We start from the raw sequence: 17,061 nt of genomic DNA, 5'->3' as shown, positions 1-17,061 counted from the left end.
TGAGGTTTGCCCCCATCGCTGGATCTATAGCAGGTACATTTGCACTGTTTCTTCTTTTTGGAAAGCCTCAATCTGTAAAGATGGAGGCTCAGCTAGTCAGGAAACACCATTTTAAATTTAAGCCATTTTCGAGCCAATCTGGGAATCAGGACCCTTTACTCCAACACATCAATGTATAAACACAATGCATAATTTTACTGAACAGTATTTTTGCAAAAGATAACAGTGTTTTAACTTAATATGTAACAATGCTATATACAGAGGCAAAAATGCTTCAGTGAACAACATATAACTATTACATAACAATTTAATATTAAAACAATACTGCGGCAATGTAGAAATAATATAGACAATGCACGACGGTAATATAAGCACATTATACTGTGTCATACAGTAAAAAGGGTATAACATATAACAATGTTAAACATAAAGCTAAAATGCAGCAGATAACATTTCATAACAGTGATACATGAACATTTAATATAGGACAAAATGCTATGTCAGATAACATTAGGTAAATATGATGCCAAACAATGTAATAAAGCGTCGTAATGCAGCGGTAAAGTACACCAATTTAGCCGGAATCTTTCTTTGACCACTGTTTGGTCTCCACCATGATGCTGAGAGTTAAATGGCTGGCATTCTTCCCCACTGCCGATGTTGTCTATAGTCAAGATGGAACTTAGGAGTCTTTTGCTAAGAAGATAGAGACATGAGTCATTTGCAAAGGAATCACACGGTTCACTACGTGGACCCTATGGAGCTTCGGGATCAGTAGGATGATAGTGCTGGATGTACAAAGCAATATACAGCATTTTGGCAGGAATTGTCTGCTTGATGACGTCCATTAGTAGCACTTACCTGTCAGAAGAAGGATCATTCCGTGAGGTTTGCCCCCATCGCTGGATCTATAACAGGTGCTTTTGCAGTGTTACTCTTTTTTGGAAAGCCTCAATCTGTAAAGATTGAGGCTCAGCTAGTCAGGAATCACCATTTTAAATTTAAGCCCTTTTCGAGCCAATCTGGGAATCAGGACGCTTTACTCCAACACAACAATGTACGAACACAATACATAATTTTACTGAACAGTATTTTTGCAAAAGATAACAGTGTATTAACTTAATATGTAACAATACTATATACAGAGGCAAAAATGCTTCAGTGAACAACATATAACTATTACATAACAATTCAATATTAAAACAATACTGCGGCAATGTAGAAATAATATAGACAATGCACGACGGTAATATAAGCACATTATACTGTGTCATACAGTAAAAAGTGTATAACATATAACAATGTTAAACATAAAGCTAAAATGCAGCAGATAACATTTCATAACAGTGATACATGAACATTTAATATAGGACAAAATGCTATGTCAGATAACATTAGGTAAATATGATGCCAAACAATGTAATATAGCATCGTAATGCAGCGGTAAAGTACACCAATTTAGCCGGAATCTTTCTTTGACCGCTGTTTGGTCTCCACCCTGATACTGAGAGTTAAATGGCTGGCCTTCTTCTCCACTGCTGATGTTGTCTACAGTCAAGATGGAACGTAGGAGTCTTTTGCTAAGAAGATAGAGACATCTGTCATTTGCAAAGGAATGACACGGTTCACTACATGGGACCCCATGGAGCTCCGGGATCAGTAGGATGAAAGTGCTGGATGATCAAAGCAATATACAGCATTTTGGCAGGAAGTGTCTGCTTGATGACATCCATTAGTAGCACTTACCTGCCAGAAGAAGGATCATTCCGTGAGGTTTGCCCCCATCGCTGGATCTATAGCAGGTACATTTGCACTGTTTCTTCTTTTTGGAAAGCCTCAATCTGTAAAGATGGAGGCTCAGCTAGTCAGGAAACACCATTTTAAATTTAAGCCATTTTCGAGCCAATCTGGGAATCAGGACCCTTTACTCCAACACATCAATGTATAAACACAATGCATAATTTTACTGAACAGTATTTTTGCAAAAGATAACAGTGTTTTAACTTAATATGTAACAATGCTATATACAGAGGCAAAAATGCTTCAGTGAACAACATATAACTATTACATAACAATTTAATATTATAACAATACTGCGGCAATGTAGAAATAATATAGACAATGCACGACGGTAATATAAGCACATTATACTGTGTCATACAGTAAAAAGTGTATAACATATAACAATGTTAAACATAAAGCTAAAATGCAGCAGATAACATTTCATAACAGTGATACATGAACATTTAATATAGGACAAAATGCTATGTCAGATAACATTAGGTAAATATGATGCCAAACAATGTAATAAAGCGTCGTAATGCAGCGGTAAAGTACACCAATTTAGCCGGAATCTTTCTTTGACCACTGTTTGGTCTCCACCATGATGCTGAGAGTTAAATGGCTGGCCTTCTTCTCCACTGCTGATGTTGTCTATAGTCAAGATGGAACTTAGGAGTCTTTTGCTAAGAAAATAGAGACATCAGTCATTTGCAAGGGAATGACACGGTTCACTACTTGGGACGCCATGGAGCTTCGGGATCAGTAGGATGATAGTGCTGGATGATCAAAGCAATATACAGCATTTTGGCAGGAAGTGTCTGCTTGATGACGTTCATTAGTTCCACTTACCTGTCAGAAAAATGAACATTCCGTGAGGTTTGCCCCCATCGCTGGATCTATAGCAGGTGCTTTTGCAGTGTTTCTCTTTTTTGGAAAGCCTCAATCTGTAAAGAATGAGGCTCAGCTAGTCAGGAAACACCATTTTAAATTTAAGCCTTTTTCGAGCCAATCTGGGAATCAGGACCCTTTACTCCAACACATCAATGTATAAACACAATACATCATTTTACTGAACAGTATTTTTGCAAAAGATAACAGTGTTTTAACTTAATATGTAACAATGCTATATACAGAGGCAAAAATGCTTCAGTGAACAACATATAACTATTACAGAACAATTTACTATTAAAATATACTGCAGCAATGTACAAATGATATGGAGAATGCATGACGGTAATTTAAGTACATTATACAGTGTCATACAGTAAAGAAGTGTATAACATATATAACAATGTTAAATATAAAGCTAAAATGCAGCAGATAACATTTCATAACAGTGATACATCAAAATTTTACATAGGGACAAAATGCTATGTCAGATAACATTAGGTAAATATGATGCCAAACAATGTAATATAGCATCGTAATGCAGCGGTAAAGTACACCAATTTAGCCGGAATCTTTCTTTGACCGCTGTTTGGTCTCCACCCTGATGCTGAGAGTTAAATGGCTGGCCTTCTTCTCCACTGCTGATGTTGTCTACAGTCAAGATGGAACGTAGGAGTCTTTTGCTAAGAAGATAGAGACATCTGTCATTTGCAAAGGAATGACACGGTTCACTACATGGGACCCCATCGAGCTCCGGGATCAGTAGGATGAAAGTGCTGGATGATCAAAGCAATATACAGCATTTTGGCAGGAAGTGTCTGCTTGATGACGTCCATTAGTAGCACTTACCTGCCAGAAGAAGGATCATTCCGTGAAGTTTGCCCCCATCGCTGGATCTATAGCAGGTACATTTGCACTGTTTCTTCTTTTTGGAAAGCCTCAATCTGTAAAGATGGAGGCTCAGCTAGTCAGGAAACACCATTTTAAATTTAAGCCATTTTCGAGCCAATCTGGGAATCAGGACCCTTTACTCCAACACATCAATGTATAAACACAATGCATAATTTTACTGAACAGTATTTTTGCAAAAGATAACAGTGTTTTAACTTAATATGTAACAATGCTATATACAGAGGCAAAAATGCTTCAGTGAACAACATATAACTATTACATAACAATTTAATATTAAAACAATACTGCGGCAATGTAGAAATAATATAGACAATGCACGACGGTAATATAAGCACATTATACTGTGTCATACAGTAAAAAGGGTATAACATATAACAATGTTAAACATAAAGCTAAAATGCAGCAGATAACATTTCATAACAGTGATACATGAACATTTAATATAGGACAAAATGCTATGTCAGATAACATTAGGTAAATATGATGCCAAACAATGTAATAAAGCGTCGTAATGCAGCGGTAAAGTACACCAATTTAGCCGGAATCTTTCTTTGACCACTGTTTGGTCTCCACCATGATGCTGAGAGTTAAATGGCTGGCCTTCTTCTCCACTGCTGATGTTGTCTATAGTCAAGATGGAATTTAGGAGTCTTTTGCTAAGAAGATAGAGACATGAGTCATTTGCAAAGGAATCACACGGTTCACTACGTGGACCCTATGGAGCTTCGGGATCAGTAGGATGATAGTGCTGGATGATCAAAGCAATATACAGCATTTTGGCAGGAATTGTCTGCTTGATGACGTCCATTAGTAGCACTTACCTGTCAGAAGAAGGATCATTCCGTGAGGTTTGCCCCCATCGCTGGATCTATAACAGGTGCTTTTGCAGTGTTACTCTTTTTTGGAAAGCCTCAATCTGTAAAGATTGAGGCTCAGCTAGTCAGGAAACACCATTTTAAATTTAAGCCCTTTTCGAGCCAATCTGGGAATCAGGACGCTTTACTCCAACACAACAATGTACGAACACAATACATAATTTTACTGAACAGTATTTTTGCAAAAGATAACAGTGTATTAACTTAATATGTAACAATGCTATATACAGAGGCAAAAATGCTTCAGTGAACAACATATAACTATTACATAACAATTCAATATTAAAACAATACTGCGGCAATGTAGAAATAATATAGACAATGCACGACGGTAATATAAGCACATTATACTGTGTCATACAGTAAAAAGTGTATAACATATAACAATGTTAAACATAAAGCTAAAATGCAGCAGATAACATTTCATAACAGTGATACATGAACATTTAATAGAGGACAAAATGCTATGTCAGATAACATTAGGTAAATATGATGCCAAACAATGTAATATAGCATCGTAATGCAGCGGTAAAGTACACCAATTTAGCCGGAATCTTTCTTTGACCGCTGTTTGGTCTCCACCCTGATGCTGAGAGTTAAATGGCTGGCCTTCTTCTCCACTGCTGATGTTGTCTACAGTCAAGATGGAACGTAGGAGTCTTTTGCTAAGAAGATAGAGACATCAGTCATTTGCAAAGGAATGATACGGTTCACTACATGGGACCCCATGGAGCTCCGGGATCAGTAGGATGAAAGTGCTGGATGATCAAAGCAATATACAGCATTTTGGCAGGAAGTGTCTGCTTGATGACGTCCATTAGTAGCACTTACCTGCCAGAAGAAGGATCATTCCGTGAGGTTTGCCGCCATCGCTGGATCTATAGCAGGTACATTTGCACTGTTTCTTCTTTTTGGTAAGCCTCAATCTGTAAAGACTGAGGCTCAGATAGTCGGGAAACACCATTTTTAATTTAAACCATTTTTGAGCCAATCAGTGAATCAGGAACCTTTACTCCAACCCAACAATGTATAAACACAATACATAATTTTACTGAACACTATTTTTGCATAAGATTACAGTGTATTAACTTAATATGTAACAATGCTATATACAGAGGCAAAAATGCTTCAGTGAACAACATATAACTATTCCATAACAATTTAATATTAAAACAATACTGCGGCAATGTACAAATAATATAGACAATGCACGACGGTAATATAAGCACATTATACTGTGTCATACAGTAAAAAGTGTATAACATATAACAATGTTAAACATAAAGCTAAAATGCAGCAGATAACATTTCATAACAGTGATACATGAACATTTTACATAGGGACAAAATGCTATGTCAGATAACATTAGGTAAATATGATGCCAAACAATGTAATATAGCATCGTAATGCAGCGGTAAAGTACACCAATTTAGCCGGAATCTTTCTTTGACCGCTGTTTGGTCTCCACCATGATGCTGAGAGTTAAATGGCTGGCCTTCTCCACTGCTGATGTTGTCTACAGTCAAGATGAAACTTAGGAGTCTTTTGCTAAGAAAATAGAGACATCAGTCATTTGCAAGGGAATGACACGGTTCACTACTTGGGACCCCATGGAGCTTCGGGATCAGTAGGATGATAGTGCTGGATGATCAAAGCAATATACAGCATTTTGGCAGGAAGTGTCTGCTTGATGACGTTCATTAGTTCCACTTACCTGTCAGAAAAATGAACATTCCGTGAGGTTTGCCCCCATCGCTGGATCTATAGCAGGTGCTTTTGCAGTGTTTCTCTTTTTTGGAAAGCCTCAATCTGTAAAGAATGAGGCTCAGCTAGTCAGGAAACACCATTTTAAATTTAAGCCTTTTTCGAGCCAATCTGGGAATCAGGACCCTTTACTCCAACACATCAATGTATAAACACAATACATCATTTTACTGAACAGTATTTTTGCAAAAGATAACAGTGTTTTAACTTAATATGTAACAATGCTATATACAGAGGCAAAAATGCTTCAGTGAACAACATGTAACTATTACTGAACAATTTACTATTAAAATATACTGCAGCAATGTACAAATGATATGGAGAATGCATGACGGTAATTTAAGTACATTATACAGTGTCATACAGTAACGAAGTGTATAACATATATAACAATGTTAAATATAAAGCTAAAATGCAGCAGATAACATTTCATAACAGTGATACATCAACATTTTACATAGGGACAAAATGCTATGTCAGATAACATTAGGTAAATATGATGCCAAACAATGTAATATAGCATCGTAATGCAGCGGTAAAGTACACCAATTTAGCCAGAATCTTTCTTTGACCGCTGTTTGGTCTCCACCCTGATGCTGAGAGTTAAATGGCTGGCCTTCTTCTCCACTGCTGATGTTGTCTACAGTCAAGATGGAACGTTGGAGTCTTTTGCTAAGAAGATAGAGACATCTGTCATTTGCAAAGGAATGACACGGTTCACTTCATGGGACACCATCGAGCTCCGGGATCAGTAGGATGAAAGTGCTGGATGATCAAAGCAATATACAGCATTTTGGCAGGAAGTGTCTGCTTGATGACGTCCATTAGTAGCACTTACCTGCCAGAAGAAGGATCATTCCGTGAAGTTTGCCCCCATCGCTGGATCTATAGCAGGTACATTTGCACTGTTTCTTCTTTTTGGAAAGCCTCAATCTGTAAAGATGGAGGCTCAGCTAGTCAGGAAACACCATTTTAAATTTAAGCCATTTTCGAGCCAATCTGGGAATCAGGACCCTTTACTCCAACACATCAATGTATAAACACAATGCATAATTTTACTGAACAGTATTTTTGCAAAAGATAACAGTGTTTTAACTTAATATGTAACAATGTTATATACAGAGGCAAAAATGCTTCAGTGAACAACATATAACTATTACATAACAATTTAATATTAAAACAATACTGCGGCAATGTAGAAATAATATAGACAATGCACGACGGTAATATAAGCACATTATACTGTGTCATACAGTAAAAAGGGTATAACATATAACAATGTTAAACATAAAGCTAAAATGCAGCAGATAACATTTCATAACAGTGATACATGAACATTTAATAGAGGACAAAATGCTATGTCAGATAACATTAGGTAAATATGATGCCAAACAATGTAATATAGCATCGTAATGCAGCGGTAAAGTACACCAATTTAGCCGGAATCTTTCTTTGACCGCTGTTTGGTCTCCACCCTGATGCTGAGAGTTAAATGGCTGGCCTTCTTCTCCACTGCTGATGTTGTCTACAGTCAAGATGGAACGTAGGAGTTTTTTGCTAAGAAGATAGAGACATCAGTCATTTGCAAAGGAATGATACGGTTCACTACATGGGACCCCATGGAGCTCCGGGATCAGTAGGATGAAAGTGCTGGATGATCAAAGCAATATACAGCATTTTGGCAGGAAGTGTCTGCTTGATGACGTCCATTAGTAGCACTTACCTGCCAGAAGAAGGATCATTCCGTCAGGTTTGCCGCCATCGCTGGATCTATAGCAGGTACATTTGCACTGTTTCTTCTTTTTGGTAAGCCTCAATCTGTAAAGACTGAGGCTCAGATAGTCGGGAAACACCATTTTTAATTTAAACCATTTTTGAGCCAATCAGTGAATCAGGAACCTTTACTCCAACCCAACAATGTATAAACACAATACATAATTTTACTGAACACTATTTTTGCATAAGATTACAGTGTATTAACTTAATATGTAACAATGCTATATACAGAGGCAAAAATGCTTCAGTGAACAACATATAACTATTCCATAACAATTTAATATTAAAACAATACTGCGGCAATGTACAAATAATATAGACAATGCACGACGGTAATATAAGCACATTATACTGTGTCATACAGTAAAAAGTGTATAACATATAACAATGTTAAACATAAAGCTAAAATGCAGCAGATAACATTTCATAACAGTGATACATGAACATTTTACATAGGGACAAAATGCTATGTCAGATAACTTCAGGTAAATATGATGCCAAACAATGTAATATAGCATCGTAATGCAGCGGTAAAGTACACCAATTTAGCCGGAATCTTTCTTTGACCGCTGTTTGGTCTCCACCATGATGCTGAGAGTTAAATGGCTGGCCTTCTCCACTGCTGATGTTGTCTACAGTCAAGATGGAACTTAGGAGTCTTTTGCTATGAAAATAGAGACATCAGTCATTTGCAAGGGAATGACACGGTTCACTACTTGGGACCCCATGGAGCTTCGGGATCAGTAGGATGATAGTGCTGGATGATCAAAGCAATATACAGCATTTTGGCAGGAAGTGTCTGCTTGATGACGTTCATTAGTTCCACTTACCTGTCAGAAAAATGAACATTCCGTGAGGTTTGCCCCCATCGCTGGATCTATAGCAGGTGCTTTTGCAGTGTTTCTCTTTTTTGGAAAGCCTCAATCTGTAAAGAATGAGGCTCAGCTAGTCAGGAAACACCATTTTAAATTTAAGCCTTTTTTGAGCCAATCTGGGAATCAGGACCCTTTACTCCAACACATCAATGTATAAACACAATACATCATTTTACTGAACAGTATTTTTGCAAAAGATAACAGTGCTTTAACTTAATATGTAACAATGCTATATACAGAGGCAAAAATGGTTCAGTGAACAACATATAACTATTACAGAACAATTTACTATTAAAATATACTGCAGCAATGTACAAATGATATGGAGAATGCATGACGGTAATTTAAGTACATTATACAGTGTCATACAGTAAAGAAGTGTATAACATATATAACAATGTTAAATATAAAGCTAAAATGCAGCAGATAACATTTCATAACAGTGATACATCAAAATTTTACATAGGGACAAAATGCTATGTCAGATAACATTAGGTAAATATGATGCCAAACAATGTAATATAGCATCGTAATGCAGCGGTAAAGTACACCAATTTAGCCGGAATCTTTCTTTGACCGCTGTTTGGTCTCCACCCTGATGCTGAGAGTTAAATGGCTGGCCTTCTTCTCCACTGCTGATGTTGTCTACAGTCAAGATGGAACGTAGGAGTCTTTTGCTAAGAAGATAGAGACATCTGTCATTTGCAAAGGAATGACACGGTTCACTACATGGGACCCCATCGAGCTCCGGGATCAGTAGGATGAAAGTGCTGGATGATCAAAGCAATATACAGCATTTTGGCAGGAAGTGTCTGCTTGATGACGTCCATTAGTAGCACTTACCTGCCAGAAGAAGGATCATTCCGTGAGGTTTGCCGCCATCGCTGGATCTATAGCAGGTACATTTGCACTGTTTCTTCTTTTTGGTAAGCCTCAATCTGTAAAGACTGAGGCTCAGATAGTCGGGAAACACCATTTTTAATTTAAACCATTTTTGAGCCAATCAGTGAATCAGGACCCTTTACTCCAACCCAACAATGTATAAACACAATACATAATTTTACTGAACACTATTTTTGCATAAGATTACAGTGTATTAACTTAATATGTAACAATGCTATATACAGAGGCAAAAATGCTTCAGTGAACAACATATAACTATTCCATAACAATTTAATATTAAAACAATACTGCGGCAATGTACAAATAATATAGACAATGCACGACGGTAATATAAGCACATTATACTGTGTCATACAGTAAAAAGTGTATAACATATAACAATGTTAAACATAAAGCTAAAATGCAGCAGATAACATTTCATAACAGTGATACATGAACATTTTACATAGGGACAAAATGCTATGTCAGATAACATTAGGTAAATATGATGCCAAACAATGTAATATAGCATCGTAATGCAGCGGTAAAGTACACCAATTTAGCCGGAATCTTTCTTTGACCGCTGTTTGGTCTCCACCCTGATGCTGAGAGTTAAATGGCTGGCCTTCTTCTCCACTGCTGATGTTGTCTACAGTCAAGATGGAACGTAGGAGTCTTTTGCTAAGAAGATAGAGACATCTGTCATTTGCAAAGGAATGACACGGTTCACTACATGGGACCCCATCGAGCTCCGGGATCAGTAGGATGAAAGTGCTGGATGATCAAAGCAATATACAGCATTTTGGCAGGAAGTGTCTGCTTGATGACGTCCATTAGTAGCACTTACCTGCCAGAAGAAGGATCATTCCGTGAGGTTTGCCGCCATCGCTGGATCTATAGCAGGTACATTTGCACTGTTTCTTCTTTTTGGTAAGCCTCAATCTGTAAAGACTGAGGCTCAGATAGTCGGGAAACACCATTTTTAATTTAAACCATTTTTGAGCCAATCAGTGAATCAGGACCCTTTACTCCAACCCAACAATGTATAAACACAATACATAATTTTACTGAACACTATTTTTGCATAAGATTACAGTGTATTAACTTAATATGTAACAATGCTATATACAGAGGCAAAAATGCTTCAGTGAACAACATATAACTATTCCATAACAATTTAATATTAAAACAATACTGCGGCAATGTACAAATAATATAGACAATGCACGACGGTAATATAAGCACATTATACTGTGTCATACAGTAAAAAGTGTATAACATATAACAATGTTAAACATAAAGCTAAAATGCAGCAGATAACATTTCATAACAGTGATACATGAACATTTTACATAGGGACAAAATGCTATGTCAGATAACATTAGGTAAATATGATGCCAAACAATGTAATATAGCATCGTAATGCAGTGGTAAAGTACACCAATTTAGCCGGAATCTTTCTTTGACCGCTGTTTGGTCTCCACCATGATGCTGAGAGTTAAATGCTGGCCTTCTCCACTGCTGATGTTGTCTACAGTCAAGATGGAACGTAGGAGTCTTTTTCTAAGAAAATATAGACATCAGTCATTTGCAAGGGAATGACACGGTTCACTACTTGGGACCCCATGGAGCTTCGGGATCAGTAGGATGATAGTGCTGGATGATCAAAGCAATATACAGCATTTTGGCAGGAAGTGTCTGCTTGATGACGTTCATTAGTTCCACTTACCTGTCAGAAAAATGAACATTCCGTGAGGTTTGCCCCCATCGCTGGATCTATAGCAGGTGCTTTTGCAGTGTTTCTCTTTTTTGGAAAGCCTCAATCTGTAAAGATGGAGGCTCAGCTAGTCAGGAAACACCATTTTAAATTTAAGCCATTTTCGAGCCAATCTGGGAATCAGGACCCTTTACTCCAACACATCAATGTATAAACACAATACATAATTTTACTGAACAGTATTTTTGCAAAAGATAACAGTGTTTTAACTTAATATGTAACAATGCTATATACAGAGGCAAAAATGCTTCAGTGAACAACATATAACTATTACAGAACAATTTACTATTAAAATATACTGCAGCAATGTACAAATGATATGGAGAATGCATGACGGTATTTTAAGTACATTATACAGTGTCATACAGTAAAGAAGTGTATAACATATATAACAATGTTAAATATAAAGCTAAAATGCAGCAGATAACATTTCATAACAGTGATACATCAACATTTTACATAGGGACAAAATGCTATGTCAGATAACATTAGGTAAATATGATGCCAAACAATGTAATATAGCATCGTAATGCAGCGGTAAAGTACACCAATTTAGCCGGAATCTTTCTTTGACCGCTGTTTGGTCTCCACCCTGATGCTGGGAGTTAAATGGCTGGCCTTCTTCTCCACTGCTGATGTTGTCTACAGTCAAGATGGAACGTAGGAGTCTTTTGCTATGAAGATAGAGACATCTGTCATTTGCAAAGGAATGACACGGTTCACTACATGGGACCCCATGGAGCTCCGGGATCAGTAGGATGAAAGTGCTGGATGATCAAAGCAATATTCAGCATTTTGGCAGGAAGTGTCTGCTTGATGACGTCCATTAGTAGCACTTACCTGCCAGAAGAAGGATCATTCCGTGCGGTTTGCCTCCATCGCTGGATCTATAGCAGGTACATTTGCACTGTTTCTTCTTTTTGGAAAGCCTCAATCTGTAAAGATGGAGGCTCAGCTAGTCAGGAAACACCATTTTAAATTTAAGCCATTTTCGAGCCAATCTGGGAATCAGGACCCTTTACTCCAACACATCAATGTATAAACACAATGCATAATTTTACTGAACAGTATTTTTGCAAAAGATAACAGTGTTTTAACTTAATATGTAACAATGCTATATACAGAGGCAAAAATGCTTCAGTGAACAACATATAACTATTACATAACAATTTAATATTAAAACAATACTGCGGCAATGTAGAAATAATATAGACAATGCACGACGGTAATATAAGCACATTATACTGTGTCATACAGTAAAAAGGGTATAACATATAACAATGTTAAACATAAAGCTAAAATGCAGCAGATAACATTTCATAACAGTGATACATGAACATTTAATATAGGACAAAATGCTATGTCAGATAACATTAGGTAAATATGATGCCAAACAATGTAATAAAGCGTCGTAATGCAGCGGTAAAGTACACCAATTTAGCCGGAATCTTTCTTTGACCACTGTTTGGTCTCCACCATGATGCTGAGAGTTAAATGGCTGGCATTCTTCCCCACTGCCGATGTTGTCTATAGTCAAGATGGAACTTAGGAGTCTTTTGCTAAGAAGATAGAGACATGAGTCATTTGCAAAGGAATCACACGGTTCACTACGTGGACCCTATGGAGCTTCGGGATCAGTAGGATGATAGTGCTGGATGATCAAAGCAATATACAGCATTTTGGCAGGAATTGTCTGCTTGATGACGTCCATTAGTAGCACTTACCTGTCAGAAGAAGGATCATTCCGTGAGGTTTGCCCCCATCGCTGGATCTATAACAGGTGCTTTTGCAGTGTTACTCTTTTTTGGAAAGCCTCAATCTGTAAAGATTGAGGCTCAGCTAGTCAGGAATCACCATTTTAAATTTAAGCCCTTTTCGAGCCAATCTGGGAATCAGGACGCTTTACTCCAACACAACAATGTACGAACACAATACATAATTTTACTGAACAGTATTTTTGCAAAAGATAACAGTGTATTAACTTAATATGTAACAATACTATACACAGAGGCAAAAATGCTTCAGTGAACAACATATAACTATTACATAACAATTCAATATTAAAACAATACTGCGGCAATGTAGAAATAATATAGACAATGCACGACGGTAATATAAGCACATTATACTGTGTCATACAGTAAAAAGTGTATAACATATAACAATGTTAAACATAAAGCTAAAATGCAGCAGATAACATTTCATAACAGTGATACATGAACATTTAATATAGGACAAAATGCTATGTCAGATAACATTAGGTAAATATGATGCCAAACAATGTAATATAGCATCGTAATGCAGCGGTAAAGTACACCAATTTAGCCGGAATCTTTCTTTGACCGCTGTTTGGTCTCCACCCTGATACTGAGAGTTAAATGGCTGGCCTTCTTCTCCACTGCTGATGTTGTCTACAGTCAAGATGGAACGTAGGAGTCTTTTGCTAAGAAGATAGAGACATCTGTCATTTGCAAAGGAATGACACGGTTCACTACATGGGACCCCATGGAGCTCCGGGATCAGTAGGATGAAAGTGCTGGATGATCAAAGCAATATACAGCATTTTGGCAGGAAGTGTCTGCTTGATGACATCCATTAGTAGCACTTACCTGCCAGAAGAAGGATCATTCCGTGAGGTTTGCCCCCATCGCTGGATCTATAGCAGGTACATTTGCACTGTTTCTTCTTTTTGGAAAGCCTCAATCTGTAAAGATGGAGGCTCAGCTAGTCAGGAAACACCATTTTAAATTTAAGCCATTTTCGAGCCAATCTGGGAATCAGGACCCTTTACTCCAACACATCAATGTATAAACACAATGCATAATTTTACTGAACAGTATTTTTGCAAAAGATAACAGTGTTTTAACTTAATATGTAACAATGCTATATACAGAGGCAAAAATGCTTCAGTGAACAACATATAACTATTACATAACAATTTAATATTATAACAATACTGCGGCAATGTAGAAATAATATAGACAATGCACGACGGTAATATAAGCACATTATACTGTGTCATACAGTAAAAAGTGTATAACATATAACAATGTTAAACATAAAGCTAAAATGCAGCAGATAACATTTCATAACAGTGATACATGAACATTTAATATAGGACAAAATGCTATGTCAGATAACATTAGGTAAATATGATGCCAAACAATGTAATAAAGCGTCGTAATGCAGCGGTAAAGTACACCAATTTAGCCGGAATCTTTCTTTGACCACTGTTTGGTCTCCACCATGATGCTGAGAGTTAAATGGCTGGCCTTCTTCTCCACTGCTGATGTTGTCTATAGTCAAGATGGAACTTAGGAGTCTTTTGCTAAGAAAATAGAGACATCAGTCATTTGCAAGGGAATGACACGGTTCACTACTTGGGACGCCATGGAGCTTCGGGATCAGTAGGATGATAGTGCTGGATGATGAAAGCAATATACAGCATTTTGGCAGGAAGTGTCTGCTTGATGACGTTCATTAGTTCCACTTACCTGTCAGAAAAATGAACATTCCGTGAGGTTTGCCCCCATCGCTGGATCTATAGCAGGTGCTTTTGCAGTGTTTCTCTTTTTTGGAAAGCCTCAATCTGTAAAGAATGAGGCTCAGCTAGTCAGGAAACACCATTTTAAATTTAAGCCTTTTTCGAGCCAATCTGGGAATCAGGACCCTTTACTCCAACACATCAATGTATAAACACAATACATCATTTTACTGAACAGTATTTTTGCAAAAGATAACAGTGTTTTAACTTAATATGTAACAATGCTATATACAGAGGCAAAAATGCTTCAGTGAACAACATATAACTATTACAGAACAATTTACTATTAAAATATACTGCAGCAATGTACAAATGATATGGAGAATGCATGACGGTAATTTAAGTACATTATACAGTGTCATACAGTAAAGAAGTGTATAACATATATAACAATGTTAAATATAAAGCTAAAATGCAGCAGATAACATTTCATAACAGTGATACATCAAAATTTTACATAGGGACAAAATGCTATGTCAGATAACATTAGGTAAATATGATGCCAAACAATGTAATATAGCATCGTAATGCAGCGGTAAAGTACACCAATTTAGCCGGAATCTTTCTTTGACCGCTGTTTGGTCTCCACCATGATGCTGAGAGTTAAATGGCTGGCCTTCTTCTCCACTGCTGATGTTGTCTACAGTCAAGATGGAACGTAGGAGTCTTTTGCTAAGAAGATAGAGACATCTGTCATTTGCAAAGGAATGACACGGTTCACTACATGGGACCCCATCGAGCTCCGGGATCAGTAGGATGAAAGTGCTGGATGATCAAAGCAATATACAGCATTTTGGCAGGAAGTGTCTGCTTGATGACGTCCATTAGTAGCACTTACCTGCCAGAAGAAGGATCATTCCGTGAAGTTTGCCCCCATCGCTGGATCTATAGCAGGTACATTTGCACTGTTTCTTCTTTTTGGAAAGCCTCAATCTGTAAAGATGGAGGCTCAGCTAGTCAGGAAACACCATTTTAAATTTAAGCCATTTTCGAGCCAATCTGGGAATCAGGACCCTTTACTCCAACACATCAATGTATAAACACAATGCATAATTTTACTGAACAGTATTTTTGCAAAAGATAACAGTGTTTTAACTTAATATGTAACAATGCTATATACAGAGGCAAAAATGCTTCAGTGAACAACATATAACTATTACATAACAATTTAATATTAAAACAATACTGCGGCAATGTACAAATAATATAGACAATGCACGACGGTAATATAAGCACATTATACTGTGTCATACAGTAAAAAGGGTATAACATATAACAATGTTAAACATAAAGCTAAAATGCAGCAGATAACATTTCATAACAGTGATACATGAACATTTAATATAGGACAAAATGCTATGTCAGATAACATTAGGTAAATATGATGCCAAACAATGTAATAAAGCGTCGTAATGCAGCGGTAAAGTACACCAATTTAGCCGGAATCTTTCTTTGACCACTGTTTGGTCTCCACCATGATGCTGAGAGTTAAATGGCTGGCCTTCTTCTCCACTGCTGATGTTGTCTATAGTCAAGATGGAATTTAGGAGTCTTTTGCTAAGAAGATAGAGACATGAGTCATTTGCAAAGGAATCACACGGTTCACTACGTGGACCCTATGGAGCTTAGGGATCAGTAGGATGATAGTGCTGGATGATCAAAGCAATATACAGCATTTTGGCAGGAATTGTCTGCTTGATGACGTCCATTAGTAGCACTTACCTGTCAGAAGAAGGATCATTCCGTGAGGTTTGCCCCCATCGCTGGATCTATAACAGGTGCTTTTGCAGTGTTACTCTTTTTTGGAAAGCCTCAATCTGTAAAGATTGAGGCTCAGCTAGTCAGGAAACACCATTTTAAATTTAAGCCCTTTTCGAGCCAATCTGGGAATCAGGACGCTTTACTCCAACACAACAATGTACGAACACAATACATAATTTTACTGAACAGTATTTTTGCAAAAGATAACAGTGTATTAACTTAATA

This window comes from Taudactylus pleione, unplaced genomic scaffold (genome assembly GCF_031769625.1).
Source record: "Taudactylus pleione unplaced genomic scaffold, aTauple2 ptg000026l, whole genome shotgun sequence".
NCBI lineage: Eukaryota > Metazoa > Chordata > Amphibia > Anura > Myobatrachidae > Taudactylus > Taudactylus pleione.
Note: the sequence above shows the minus strand (reverse complement) of the source record.